This window comes from Pogonomyrmex barbatus, unplaced genomic scaffold (assembly GCF_055798465.1).
Source record: "Pogonomyrmex barbatus isolate J1 unplaced genomic scaffold, ASM5579846v1 scaffold1, whole genome shotgun sequence".
In the NCBI taxonomy this organism is placed as follows: Eukaryota; Metazoa; Arthropoda; class Insecta; order Hymenoptera; family Formicidae; genus Pogonomyrmex; species Pogonomyrmex barbatus.
The window spans coordinates 21132520-21148224 of record NW_028297098.1 but is presented as its reverse complement, the minus strand read 5'-3'; the positions used below and the strand labels follow the sequence as shown (position 1 = coordinate 21148224).

At 36.9% G+C, this 15705-nt stretch overlaps 1 long non-coding RNA gene across 1 annotated transcript in view; it reads right to left on the bottom strand.

Moving 5' to 3' along the window:
* The window catches only part of LOC148938233 (uncharacterized), a 35026-nt gene extending 19523 nt beyond the window's left edge, over positions 1 to 15503 (bottom strand). The window contains exon 1 of the long non-coding RNA XR_016138331.1: positions 14264 to 15503. This is a non-coding gene — a long non-coding RNA (uncharacterized LOC148938233). The remainder of the gene's footprint in view (positions 1 to 14263) is intronic.
* Positions 15504 to 15705: the final 202 nt, after the last annotated feature.

Sequence of the window (15705 nt, the reverse complement as noted above, 5' to 3'; positions counted from 1 at the left end):
GACTACCGAGCCGCGTAAGGCAAGGACCAATAGCAAATAGAATTTACGAAGCTGCGGCATTAGAGCGAACGAGCGAGCGACTTCGACTCGCATAATGCGATGCCCGCCCCTCTCGAGAGCGCCGGGTCTCGCGAGGAACTTCAAGAGGACGGATCGAGCGAAATTTGAATAAAAATACCGTCTCGCGACCGGCCGAGGGAGATCCCATGGGAGGCAAAATAAAACTCGATGTTAGGAAGGGCACGGGAAAAGGAAGGGAAGGGTCGCGGGAGAAAGGAGGGCAGGAGACCGAACGACGGGAATACGCGTCGAGTAATAGCTAGATTTTCCGATACACGATACTAGATTCCGGATCACGTATTTTCTACCTACTTGACTATTCCCTCCGAACGTCCGGCCGATACACTTCAACCTCGTCTCCTTCTCCTTCTCTTCCTCCATTTCCTCCTCCATGTGAGGCCATACGAATTTTTCGTTACTACTTCCTCGCGTATTTGGATACGGTCAGCAAGTTTCATTGCGAAAAAAATACAATAACAATAGAAAATTCAATAACAATAGAATATTCAAGTAAATGTAGAATGATGCAAACGTATGATTGGACGCGGCCTTTCGTGAGAGCAATTTATTGAGAGCGATTCATCAATTTAAAGGATCAAAAAGTTGTATCAATTTTAACTTGATACTTGTTGCAACAGCGCAGAGAATTTTGCGGAATTCTAAGAATTCTGGAATACCTAGCCGGCCGATGTTGTATAAGACAAGTACAAGTATTTGCCTCGATTCTGTCGATAAAGTCTGGTGTCGAGTGCAACTATCGAGGGATTTATTAAATGTCGAAACTACGCGCGGGTGTCCAATTTCGTCGACGGATACCGTCGCGACGCCCGTTCCCATTCCAACTCGGCGTCGTAATACAGTCTTAACGAGCTATACAGCCAGCTTTAACACGTCCGCTCCGATGCGGTTCTCTGCGTTTCCCGCATCCCCGTAAATAACGAGGAAACGTCTTCCGTACGTCCACGACGCGACTAAACGCCCGTTAATTCGCCTGTCCCGCTCTTCTCCTTGGTTGCCGGATGCTTGCCGGATATAAACAGAGGGTCTTTGTACTAAACTGCAGCCATTTAGAGCCTGTCTCCCCGTGGTGCAATTTATTTTGCAGCAAAATTCTGTGCGTAATAATAATTGCATTCAATCGTTCAAAATGTTACCGCTATATTTTTCGTTCATAAAATTGATAAAACATTTGATTTCTTCAATAAGAAAATTGGAACATAAAGAATCTTTCCTTAGGTATATCTAATAAGATCACAAAATAGAAATTCTAAATATAATAAATTAATAAAATAAATTTGGCAAGTACAAAGTAATTGATACAAGTTTGTTGCAGAATCTATTTTAGTTATTGGTTAATTGTATTATTTTGGTTTTCTTTAATAAAAATTTCGTTATATAATTGCCAAGATATAGAAAATTAAAAAAATTTATAGTAAAATTTTATTTAACAAATAATATATAATTTTTCCCAACAAAAATGCGTAATTGCGTAAGATAATTCAGAAAATTAATTCAAAAAATACTCTATAGCTTTAGCTATGTTTATTAATTTATACTTAAATTTGTAAAAAAAAATCAGCTGTATTTGGAAACAGCATTCATATGGGCATTTGAAATATCTTCCTTCCGTACGTAATTTCCAACAATGAGAGGTTGACGTCATAGCTCGTGGACGCTCGGTATCTCTTTCAGCCGGGGCAGCATCCCTCTCGAGAACGAGCACGAATCATCGTCGGCGATCGTTGTCTTTCGGGGTTTCCTGCTCGTTTCTGAGAAGGGCGAACACAATGACGGTCGAACGACGCTTTATCGCGAGCCGGGACCGGGTCGAGTTTATATCTCGATCGCAAGAGCGGGATACACGTAGCAGACATAACGGCGGACGGTATTACGATCCCGCCCGGGAACGGGAATATCACCGGCAGGTAGCGAGCGGGGCAGGGAAGAGGAAGACTTCACCTCCTCACGTGTGTGCCGCGAGGAAGAAACGAAACGACTCGGCGAGAGGAGAAACGGCCGTTCGCGCAGCCTTATCACGTGCGAAATCCCTCTACCGGACTCATCTCACGTGTCTGACTGTGCAGCTACCTGCTCTACTGCCTGCGCCCACCATGGCACGCCGATGGTTTATCTCTGGAGTGACGTAAATCCGAATTTCTCAGATGTTCGTGTAACACGATAATGCGAGACGGTCGGAGCTTATTTTCGGGGGACGTGAGTCCTAAATAAAACATTCAAAACTATTAAACTTTCCTAAACTTTCACAAAAGATAATTAACATTGAAGTTAAAATTTCAGAATCAATAAGCAGTATAAATGATTAATACGTTTTTTAGATTATAACGATAGTTATGTATGTATTTGATTATTAAGATTATAATTGTTGAGTTGAAAAATGTGTTATCAAAATATTCTATATAAGTATCATAAAAGTAAATGAATATAAATAAGTTTTATTTAAATAATGATATGTAATTATTATTAAAATAGATTTTTTTTTATTAAAATAAAAGATGAAGATAAAAGTGTATCTTAATTAATTTTAATTAAGTTTATTATTAAGTTAATTAAAATTTCTGCGAGCAAAACAAATGCGAAAAATATTTGTATTTATTAAATTAAAATTGTTGATATTTGACAAAGAAATGAAAATTACATATGGCAGTTTATATCGTTGAGTACGATACAATTAGCACGATTGCGACGAATTTGCGCTAATTACAGGGAGTTCGGTGACAAGATACCGCACGAGGGTGGGCCGTGATATATGTATATTATCGACACATGCGGAAGAAATGTACGAGCGCGAGTGATAAAATTGCACGGGTAAACAACATTTGGAGGGGAGGGGCGTTTTTACGCGACCCAATTTCGCGACTGAATTTCGCCGACGTAGTCGCTGCGAGCGCAATCGCAACGCGATTCGCGTGTCGATAAATAAAATTAATGACGCAATAAATCGGACCCGTTTATCGGCCCGACTTATCTCTCTTTTTCCCACCCCCACTCCCTTTTTCCTTCGATACCGGCGAGTCTCGGCGGTAATAAAAAAAAAATCACTGATCGTCCATATAAAAAATGGTTGCGGAGGATGGTAGTTGCGATCCGATGAAAAACGACGCCGTGTACATTTTTCCGTCCATATCGAATATCGGCGTAACATGAAGATGTTGAAGACTAATGTGAATAAAAAAATGTCGAAGTTCTCAATTGAATTTCTTGAGATCTCGCTTACGTTCAGAAATTCCGATGAACCGACATCTCGTGATAACAATGATTTATTTCAGTTTACGTTTAATGCATATTTTTTTAAAGAAAAATATGTAAAATAGAAATAAAAGCTTCGTAAAGAAAAAAGACATTCTGCAAACGTCATAAATCGAATAGTACCAATGGACTTAATATAAATAGACTAAATATTTAATTTCTAAGTTTTGACATCCGATCTACTTTTTCTCGTTTTCTCACTTTAAAACGCTGCAGCGATGCTGCAATCTGAAACTATGGCGGAAATCCATCGCCAAGAGGGAAAGAAAAAAAGAAAAAAGAATTAGAGTTAGTGCTCACAGTATCTCTTATCGAGTGCCCTGCGATCGATTAATATTCCGCAATTGCATCGTCTCTATCGTTCCACTCGAGCTGGCTTCTCCGACGGTTTTTCTTTTTGTCCGCTCTCTCGCGGAAAAGAAAAGTTTCCGCCGCGATTACGCGACAGACACACGGGGGGGGGGAGAGGCGGTCTGGGAGAGGAAGGCGATCGGCGGAGAGAGAGAGAAAGAGAGAGAGACGACAGGGAAATTGGTTTTGCATTACAAAGCCGGTGGTCCGTGACAATGGGGCTCTCCGCGAGCGCAAGTACGCGAGAGCTTATTCGCTATGAATTATCCAATTACATTATTATCCGAGGCTGCCTTCGATCGAAGCGCGACGCACCCGGCGGCTCATTAAATTCGACATTCCGCCGATTTTCGCACCGAAACGAAATTCTCCCGTCGCGATCCCGCGGTTCCGTTCCGTACCGCGATAAAACGCCGCGGACAATGGATATTTGGAAATATGATCTCGCGAAAGAATAATATCGCGCTGTCTCACGCGCGAATATACAGGCGTGGAAAATAAAAGCCCGCGGGATATGGAACGGCCGACAATGAAGAATTGGATTATTCAGCCGGCAATTTGGTAACGCGTGATTAAAGGGAACGGATAATAATCCAAAATCCGATCCAAAATTATTCACATAGAAAATGTTCCTTACGGAGATCTTTTATTTATTATAATTATAATTATATTAAATTTCTATGTATTAGCTTTCGGCAGTAATTAGCGATTTCGTCGAGTTTCATACTACTACTGTTAATTTTTGTTATTTTATAAATTATTTTATAAATTATTATTTTCATAAAATTTTATATCGAGTGTAATTTCCAAGATAAATCCAATTATTCTTGCCTACTGCAAAAAAATTACGTAATACTTGCCTTTTCTCACGCGCGCGTTCGATAAAAAGAAATGGAAAACCTTAATCTAGAAATTTGTTCGGAATATTAAACTTTTTATCGAACGTGTATGCGAATGCTATTCCAGGTACATATATCTTTATATTTCCTTCTAAATTCGACCTATCGCACGGAAGAGCCTTCGCCGTGGGCCACGAGATTTCCCTTTGCTCGCATAATCCACTTCGACTCTCCCTCCGCATGATCGGAAAATGCAACACGCTCGCGTCTCGCTATATAGCCTTAGGACTTCGATATGTATGCCCTATAAAACGTGGAGCGCCTTGGAAGGCGGAAGCGGTCCTCGAAGGCGAAACGAACGGGTGGAGCGACGCGGCGGAAGCCGTGGCGGAACGAAAACGGGAAGTGGAAAGAAGCGATCCAGACTTTTCAATATCGAGCAAAGACGCGCGCTCGCTGGACCGTGACAAGCATCGGGGACATAATAAAGTTTGGATAAACGAGCGGGGCATCTCACCGCGACGATCGAGCCCGAAAGTTTCGTCTCGTGCCCGTGAGTTTTCTTCACGTCCGTCCGTCAGTACAAGCTTTTAAATATAGGTCGTACGGCAATTAAAGCGCAATTGCCGAGAACGTGAACGATCAAAAGTAAGAGACAACGGAGGAATCTAAATTTCTATAGATAATTTTAAATAAGATTTGACGCATATTTTTAGTTTGAGATCTGTGAATCTTGAATGTTTGGTAGACAAACGTTTTTTTACCGAATATTATTGATAAAATGTTATTAAAATCGAGCGCTTGTACACCGAGGAAAATAAGAAATGGTAAGAAGGAGGAGCGACGAGATCCATTCCACTGGCCGTTCTTTGAAAAATTATATTCTGTATATGCGCCATGTCGTCCTTTCCGCGGGATATTTGCCGCTTCGTTGGTTCCGTTTGATGAACGGATTCCCGGGTGGATGCCGGCGGAGAATATATGGGGAGGGAAAATAATAAAAATAGCGATCTCGGTTTTTTTCGACGTGAATTCGTCCGGAATCTCGATATTCTCTGTCAGCACTCAAAACCGGAAACGACAAACGAACGAGTATGCGCGTTATTATCACGCGTCTGTCATTACGCGGTATCACACGGTATGCGAAAAGTATTCACGGGACATGCTCAGGATATTTCGAAATACAAACATAAAAAAAAAATTCGTCAACCATCATCCGTCATTTCAAATCAATCGAGACTTAACGATGACGTAATGACAAGTTCAACTTGAACGTGTCTCCTGATGTGTTCCTTCGATTATGTAATTCTGATTATGCTTAATTGATAAACGCGATAGTGTTTATAACAATAAGAGTTTAATCGATGTCTCCTCAGGTTGTAGCTATTAGTTAGGATTCTGGATTCTAAATCCGTATCGTGTAAATCATCAGTCACGTATTATACGCTACGCCCTGTATGCAACTGCTGTCCTGGCTTTCCCCGGTGTTTGTTGTACAGCGGCTCTTTACGATGTAACGTTATTCCGGCGGCAGCGGGCAGTTATGCATAAGGCAGATCGAAGCGATACTACTAACATGCGATTCGAAGCGTGGTGCAACATGCATCTGATGCATGTTGCACACGAATCGCGCGCGCATCGATTTTGACAAAGATTCATGCTCGATACGTGTTGCATCTGGAATCACATCGGATCTCTCGCACTGTGCTCACTTTGACGTTTGCGTGTCGTTTCGATTATCGAACGGCGCGCCGCTGTGATAAGACGTTCCAATATTTCCATTGAAACATATCATTGTTTCCTCGAGTGAATAATTAACTTGAAAAATAATCATTTAACCGAATAAAATTTACCTCTAGAAATTATCTCTTTAGAAAATTATTTCTTTAGAAATATTATTAAATTATTACTAAAAAAAATTAATTAATAAGTTTAAATAATTTAGATAATTACTCATCACCATACGTTTTCTTCTTTTTCCATGCAAAGTGAAAGCACACGTCAAATCTTTCGTGTTAAGGGCGATAAACACCGTTTGCGGTGTTCGCTTTCACCGATAACCATTTTTAGCCGGCTGATAGCTATATTTACTAAGTGTGTGAACCGAGGTGCTGCAACCACGGTAGACATGTATTATTCCACGATGGGGCACGACGATCCCCCAGAGTGGCCACTGAGTGTCGAGCCATGTTCACAGCGAGATCGATTCCCATCGCCGCTAATGCCGTCGCCACCAGTTTTAGCATAAATATCGCCATCATCCCGGGACTGTCGCCATGAGCGACAGGTCGATCCGGCTTTTGATCAGACGATATGTCGCTTTCTTTCACTCAATTTGGGCGTAAATTCTCTGGCAAAAGTAAAATCATTTTTACAAACTTTATTAAAAAAAAAAAAAAGAAAGAAAAATAATGGAACGTTAAAGAACTTTTTAAACGGAATAAATAAATGCTGGGGAATGCCACAGAGAGATTCAAAGTGTGGGAAATTTATAGTTTATTATTAAAATTTGTTTCTACTTAAAGTAAGAAGATGAAACTATTTTTGTATCATATATACATTACGTTAAATTATAAAATTTTTTAAAATTGATTTCTTGGGACAATCGATTAAAAAAATAAATATAGATAATGGTTAAATAATGGTTTATGTCAGAAGATAAATGTGCTATAAAAGAATGTGGATTTCCGCGATGCAACTACGATTACTGAGTGTACGATGCCCTTATTACCACCCTATATCTAAATTAAGAGACCGTTAAGAAAGCCGCATGTTCACCGCTGCCGTTTGCGAAATGCCGCGGAACGTAAGTCGAGACCGAAAGAATCGTCGCTCCGCGAATACGCGGCGATAAATAAATTAGTTAGGCACTAATTGACAAATTGCTAATCCTCCGGGCCATTACACGCGCCCGCAATGGTAACAAATGCGGGCAATAACGTCGACTGACCGACACTGTATACGAAATACGGAGATCCCTCGTCGCATTACGTTACTTGCGAAAATCAACGAGAATGCGTCAGGAAGCGAAATGCTGATAAACGCTAATAAAATAATCGTACAATTTTATAACGTGAAATAATGAAAAAAATTGGAGATAAAAAATAAAAAACAAAAATAAATCCCCGTATTACGCGATCGATACCAGACACTTCCTAAAAAGATTCTACAGATTTCATTTTTTTTTACAATAAAAAATCGTGATTTATTACACCTACCTAAAAAAAACGTCTCTTCGATTTTCAAATTTCCTCATTTAATCTGTACGCTCTGGCAGTGCAGTGAAATTATGAAAAGTCACCCGTTCGATTGCAAACGCTGCGACAAGTTAAGTTATCTATATAACAAAGCCCGGAAGATTATTCTTTCCTATGAACTTCGTTATACTGAATAAGCGGAATACGCTTCGCGAAACTTTCCCGACGATGCTACCCCGCTGCGGGCGGAATCGTCCAATAAGTCGACTGTTTTCCTACTCGAGACTTCGTTTTTCCGACTGTGAGCCGGCGGGTGGTTTATTGGTCTTTTCTCGACGAGAAGGCTAATGTAGCACCGCTGACAAATCAGTGCTCCGCCAAGGACCCTAAGCAAGAACAACACTCTCTTTCGTTTTCCCCATCCATCGAAAGCGTGTTTATGGACTCCCGGCGTCACTGATGGCGCCATTCTTCCTGGCGAAAGCCTCGAGACAGTCATTAATTCGCAAAATCAATGAGTGATTGATAAATAAATCGATGAATAAATAATAATTACATCGATGAATATTAGGTTCAATTATTTTCTAATAACAGATTTTTCCTGTAGAAAAAAATTTAGATCTTTATTCTTTTTTCATCAAAAATTGCAAGATGGTTAATAATACAAGAAATTTAAAATATTAAACAATTGAAAGAATTTATGTAAAAGCTATATTGTAAATTCTGCTGAAAATAAATATGTTTCAGTAGAAATTTCAACATTTAATGTATAAAAAGATAATTGAAAATTTAATTAATTCTTATTATTTTATTATAATAATTTTAAACGGTAACATGTGGTTTCAGCATATTTCGTATCGCAGATGTAACATGTACGTTCTAACTACATTTTGTCTGCTTCCATTTCCTGTATTGCACATGGCTACTTTGTTCAACCCATATTTCACTGGCTCGATGATCCCTAGTGTATCGCGAATGTACGCAGACAGTTCATCGATACCGAGAAGCGCGAGGAAAAGAATCGCGATTCGTGAAGAATTGTAAAACACGCATTTACAAGAACCACATTTTGCACATTTTCTCGATTCCCGTGTCTTTTCTCGCTGAACTGAGGGAATTAGGACGAGGCATCAAAACTTCTTTGGCGAAGGTCCGCTTTCACAAAATTGAACTCTAAACAAGCAAGAATAAATCCCAAAAAACAGTTCATTCTTTTGAAGGTAGCTATTTTTCGAGTGAATGCTTAAATTTTGTAATTATTTAAATATAGGTTTGGAAATATTTCATTTCAGTCAATATAAAAGCGACAAAATATTCTTACGATGAAGATACAATTTTGACAATTATGTAAGCGTTAGAAATTATGATAATTATATAATTTAATCTAATTAAAAATTATATATTTGAATTATAAAAAAATATATTTAATATGAATATTAATAAATCGATATGTATGCTAGAAGCTTTTTCCTAAATCTCAAAGGTCATAAGGCTGGAACAATATTTTCATTCGACATTTAGATTAGAATCTGGAAAAGAGAAGATTGATTCTGAAGACCGTAGTCTCTAGAGATCTTCTCCGTCTCTGTGCCTTCTGTTCGCGACACTCCAGGGAGGTGTGCCGGACCACTGATAACGATAAGGACAACCGCGCACCACATTTACAGTCGTATTCATAAGAGACATGTGGATTTAACAAAAAAACGAGGCTGGACTCGACCTCTGAAAGTTGCTTCAATCTATTATTATTTTACGTAAACTCAATTCCGATATCAATATAGAACTCCATATTCATAGCCAATTAAATAAAATTAAAAGTCATCAATTTATTATGTTTATATCACATTGAATTTTATTAGTATCTAAATCTTTATTAATTCTTTATTAATTGCTCCTAAATAATAAAATTATATTTTATTATTGTATCTTGTTTCATTTCATTTTTAGAATAAATTTCAAAAGCAAATATCATTTAAACATAAATTATAATATGTTAATGTTTACGATATTTTGTTTTTTTATCTCTTATATAAATTTATATTGGATATATATTTGTATTTTTCAGAAAACTTATTATCCTTTTTAGAATAATCTACTTTTCATTATAAAAATTATTAAATTTGCCTCGTAATACAATTTATTTATCTTAAATAAATTTAATTTTTATATTTATTATTATGATTGTAAAACTTACAAGTGTAAATTGATATCGCTACAACAGAGGATTTTGTGGTTCTGACGAGCGATTCAATGGCAAATACCACAAAATAAGAGGATCTGTTTACTATGTAAAGCGCTATACTCAGTTACAAAGACACTGATGCTCTCTTTCTCTACGAGCTCCTATTTCGATTTTCTGGATTATTTTCATTGAATTCGATCAAAACAACTGTAACTACACTATCGCAATTCTTCCAATAAACTTTTTTATTTAAAAAAAATTGAAAAATTTGAAATAGCACATTTATTAGTTCGCACGTTCTATGTTACAATTTCTTTATTAACATTTCTTTATTATCTTATTTATCTTTTATCATATTATTTATTTAGAGTGTTATAAATATGTAATAAAAACACTTTTATTGCCTCTATAAGAAAAAGTTAAACTTCATTTTTTGCAAGTTTATGTTTTACTTTATAAAATATTAAAGCAACATAAAAGATTAATCAGAGTACTAACTTTTTGCTTTCCATCCTTCGATTTTTGATCGCTATTGTCACGATTAGCAAGTTTTATCGTATACATTTTTAGACTTGACTCTGCTCGCTAACTTTTTCCCATGAATCGCACAACAAGCTTCAAGACCGAGAGGAAACTTTTCGATCCTATGGAATATACAAGGAACATCAACGGGATGCGACCTATGACCCTTCGGGACCTGCCTGCCTACCTACCAAGCTGTATCGAGTTTCAAAGGATTACTAAAGCTGCAAAGGATTACTCTAACACCTGGAGAAATGGCTGATGTGACTTAACGTGACACTGAACCTTTTGCCTTCACGAGAGGTTGAGACAGATTTCAATATTTGATTATCCAATTCTTCACCCTTGTCTGAATATTCGTTCTTTCCCTGCGTCACGTGTACATATTTCCATTCTTTCATGTAAATAATAAATAAAATTTACGTGTATATAAAAACGCTGTTATACGCTTTTAAGCTTTCAAAATCATATTTTTAACTTGCTTATGCACGTTTAAATACGTTATAAACGTTATTAAACATTACCATATAAATTTTAAGAGCTTGTTATTAAATAATAACATGATATAAAATAATATTTATAACTTATTGAATAATTGTATCAGATTCAAATTTATTTTTAAATTAATATTTTAAATTAATATTAAAAGTTTTATTTTATTTTCTTTTTTATATTATTATTATTATATTATTATTTATATTATTATATTTTATATTATTCAAGTTTCTCTTATCACTGCTTAAATATATAAGTATTAAGTATATAATATCGAATAATAATCGTGTTATAGGATATTCTATAAATTTCCTATCTCACTGAAAAACAACTTGGAAACGAAATCGCCAAACTTAATATTGTCGGTTTCCCCAACACGCGTCACGTAATCCTGCATCCTGATGGGGGAAGCGCATTCGATCACTTCTCGAAATCGGAAAAAGAGACGATGAGAATCGAAATCGACAAATATTGTCGTCACGTACTGTGTCGGCGATAAGTCGCTCGTTCGATCTGTCCTTTCCTCTCCCTCCTCTCTCAAGAGAGGCGTCCATGAGGATGCAGAGTTCGCGAGAATAGCCAAAAGAATGATGAGATTCTGTCGAGAAATGTCAGTGGATCTGCGCATTCTCGCAGTCATTTATCGAGAACGTGAGTAAATATTGATGTACGTGATCTGATCGCACGTCTAGGATAAACGAGCTGCGGATGTTGATTGCGTCCGCCATACGCCATGGTAGTTTTATGACCAAAATATGTCATCGTACATATATACAATGCATTCCAATTAACTATTTGAAAAAGTAATTGAAATTAGTTGTCTTTTAACAAAAATATTGGTTTTTTTGAACAATCTCAGAATTAAGATTTTTTTATTAGACTGCAGATTTTAAACAAAATTTTACGTTTAATTATCTTTTAATTCGTTTCTCATACATTTAAATTTTAATATTAACAAAATCTTATTCGTTTTATAAATCCAACTAGAGTTTTGCAAAAATTTTGTTAGATAATTAGAAAAATATTATAAAATTATAAAATATAAAAATTATAAAATTATAAAAATATTATAAAATATTATAAAATTAGAAATTGCAATATCTATACAAAAAATTTTCTACAAAAAATAATAAAAGCTTATAAAAAAATATTTCTTTTATTAAAATTATAATTGGAGGTTCTAAAGCAGTCCAGTTTCAGAATTATATTTAATTATTGATATATAATTATTTGATATATATGTATAAATATATAATGTGTGTGCACACACACTTATATGTTTAATTAATTTTTTCCTCAGATATTTTGGTATATTATATCACTTTTTTGAAATAATAATGGAATTATATTAAAATGTGTGCATTCAAATAAGAAAGAAATTTAAATAATTTATAAAAATTCATGACAATAGCAAATTTTCCACTTTTATTATCTTCATCGAGAGTGACATATATATTTTCTATATTTTTAAAAAACTCAAAAGGCGTTGAAAATTTGATAGTATGGTATATTAAAATTATTCAAATTTTCTCTGCTAAAGGTGGATATTTTCCGCGACGCTTGAGGCAAAAACCAATGGCAATGACGGCTGACTGATGGAACGCGTCACTCTCTTTCCATCTCTCTCTTTCTCCTTCTCTCTCTTATTCAACCTGAATATTGGATATCAATAACAACAGTCGAGGCTGGTATCGAGGGCTTTTGTTCGTCCACTTCATTCGCGAATAGGTATGACCATGGTGGTTCTGTTCCTTGCTGGAGGACAATAACGTCAGATAACATGCGCTTTTTCTATATCGCAGATATTCCAGATTAAACTGAGAGGAATACGTCATTTGTATCGATACATCTCATTCTTGAGTCACCTATTGTATCTCGCACTAAGCAAATGAAAAGGAAAAAACGTTGTCCTATGCTAACTTTTATTAAAGAATTAATTTCAAGGTCGATTATCAAATGAAGAATTAAGAAATCGCGAGAGAAAATTGTTCGGCAAAATTCTATTTCTATTCGATAAAAACGCAACGTCTTCAACTTATTTATTACAGCAGCAATTCAATTGTTAATCTTTTGATTACATCACGAACGCGATAACTGGAACACTCTATTCGTTTAAGCAGTAATAGAAGACGTAACTTGCTTACGGAAATAGAAGAGGAACATTCGTTGGATGAGAGCAATCGGAGAAAGCGGAGAATTCTCGGAGCATCAGCTTGGAAAGAGCTATGGTGGCCCAACTAAGTTTAATAACCTTGCCAAATAATGAACGGCCGAGTGGAGATGAAGGTGGAATGCAGCATTTATAGTGTTTCGGAGTTATCGCCTCCGAAGTGGAATGGATGTAACAGAGCGCGACTCGATTCATTTAATATTGCATTCTGCGATCTAACTTTTATTAAACGACATCGTCCGATTCGTTTTATAGTGCACATTTTGTGCACAGGATTTTCGAGGAAGAAATCTGTCTTTGAGAATATGTAATTCATGTGATTTTAAGAGGAATAAAACCGATTTCTCTGAATTGCTATAATTTTGATAAAACAAACTTCAGAAATTAAACAAGAAATATAACCGGGGGCAAAATCATTCTTATTATCATTGATTTGCGTCATTCGTTATCTTGTTATAATATTGAGTAATAATAATTGTAATCTTTTATTTAAATTACTTTAATTCTCATGATTTTTTTCGTGTAACTAACGCATCAAATTGCAAAAAACTTCCATGAAGATTCTCCACTTAGAATAGAAAAAAAATTTAAATTTCATCTTGTCAATCAGTCCAGGATAATTGACTTTTCTACAAGAATACGACACGTTTGATTCGTTTACTCAGCCATCCAATTGACAGCTGGATCTCATGCAATGTTGCAAAAAATAAACCACCTCGTAGACAAACAAGCGCCGGTACTCGAGCAATATATCACTCCGGCCGCGACTGGGAGCTTTCGCAAAAACGGCGAATGCTCGCAAAATGTCTCGGAACAGTCGACAGCCGACGGTTACGTTATGCGCTATACATAAAGTCGCCCGAGTCCGTAATAAATCGCGGTGGATGGTGGGCCGACATGGCCCGCTCTCGCGAGTTAACTCAGTTAACCGGGAACTTTGATCTGCGATTCCGAATGGCTGAACGGCGGCGCTTCGATTCCCGCGCGGTCAGGCTTTTGGAGATTCCATTACAATCGCGAGCGCGATGGCGAGGGATCAATATTTAAATTCCTAATGGCAACGGCCTCGATGGACGCAATCGCGAAGCGCGGAGTGTATCCTGATGAAGCGTGTCGAGTCCCGAGGTTCATTTTCAGAGTGCACGCTTTGGGAGGAAGCGGATGATGCAGATGCACTTACTAGGTTACAAACGGAAGTGTACGCTAACGGCAAAATTGTAGCATCCCCTCGGTGGCCAACGTAGCACGCAGTACGTCTGAAACCACACAATTAATTTAAAGTGAATTAAAAAAATAAAGAGACACGAGACAAAGAAAATAGAAGATGCATTTACACAGATGGAACAATAGCAGAAAGCAGTACTTGCAAATTAAAAGATAAATTTGAAAAAAAAAAAAATTATGTTAGATGATTAAAAGTTCACTTTTTTTATTAGCGCAAGAATCAATTAAATGATCTAATCTTTTACGATCCTTCTGCCAGAGATAGAATTGCGTAAAGGTAAAGGTCAAAAAGTAAAATTGGAAAAGGTGCGGGAGAAGCGTTTTTAAATTTGAAAAGATGCACTCCGTGCGTTTAAATGAAAATCAGTTCGATCTTTCGACGTCGTTTCGCCGAAGATTTCTTCGCCGTCGGAGAATTAATTCTCTCCCGGCTGGACAAAAAATTTTAGATTAAAGGTGGAAACATGCCGACGAGCCGGGGGGGGGAGGCGGGGGGGAGGGGGATGATATTGCAACGACAAAGGCCGTTCGCGTCGACTCGGTAATAAAGACGGCGAATTAAGGATCCCGGCCATGTAAATTGCCGCTGATATGATTTACCGGCAATTTGAATGAAGAGCGTGCACACGGGCCGTAATGTCGGTTAGCATAGATTTGAATAAATTGCGAGTTACCACGATGTCATTAAGCGCGGCGAATCTTTTTACAGGCTACTTGTACGTGCGAATATCCCGTAGTTATTATCGAGCTGCTCTTTCACCTCGAGGCTTCGATTAGAAACGACATGGGAACCAGACGATTCCCGGTGAACGCGCAATGCTTTATTATCACTATTAACGAGGGTTTTGACGTTCACCCAATGAATCCGCAGACCGCAGATTTTATCGGCGATAGAATCTACGGATTACCGCGTGAATTATGCGTACATACACGCATCGAGTTATTTATATTGCATATTTTATATATGCACGTAAACGTAGGGGGGGTAGTAATAATCGGATTGCACATAGTAAACACATTATTTCGAAATGCGCTAAAAATTATTCAAGTGCGAATAATTATCAGGAGTTCATTATCTTGATTATCTTGTGTTTGCAGTTAACGTATTACGTTAAATCCTGTGAAAATAATTTACAAATATAACTTTTATAGTTCTAGATTTCGTTTTCTATATTTATAAGTAGTCGTATCTCGTATATTTCGTATCGTGATTATTATTCTAATTATGTTATTATATTATTATATTAATTATATTATTATATTATTATATTTGATATTAATATATTTTTAGGAAGCTTAAGGAAATTCGTGTCGTTTTCTTTTCAATAAAATTATGCATCTTCTTAAATCGTAGACGTCTGAGAGAGAGAGAGCTGTACTGTTGTTGGCGTCGCTTCG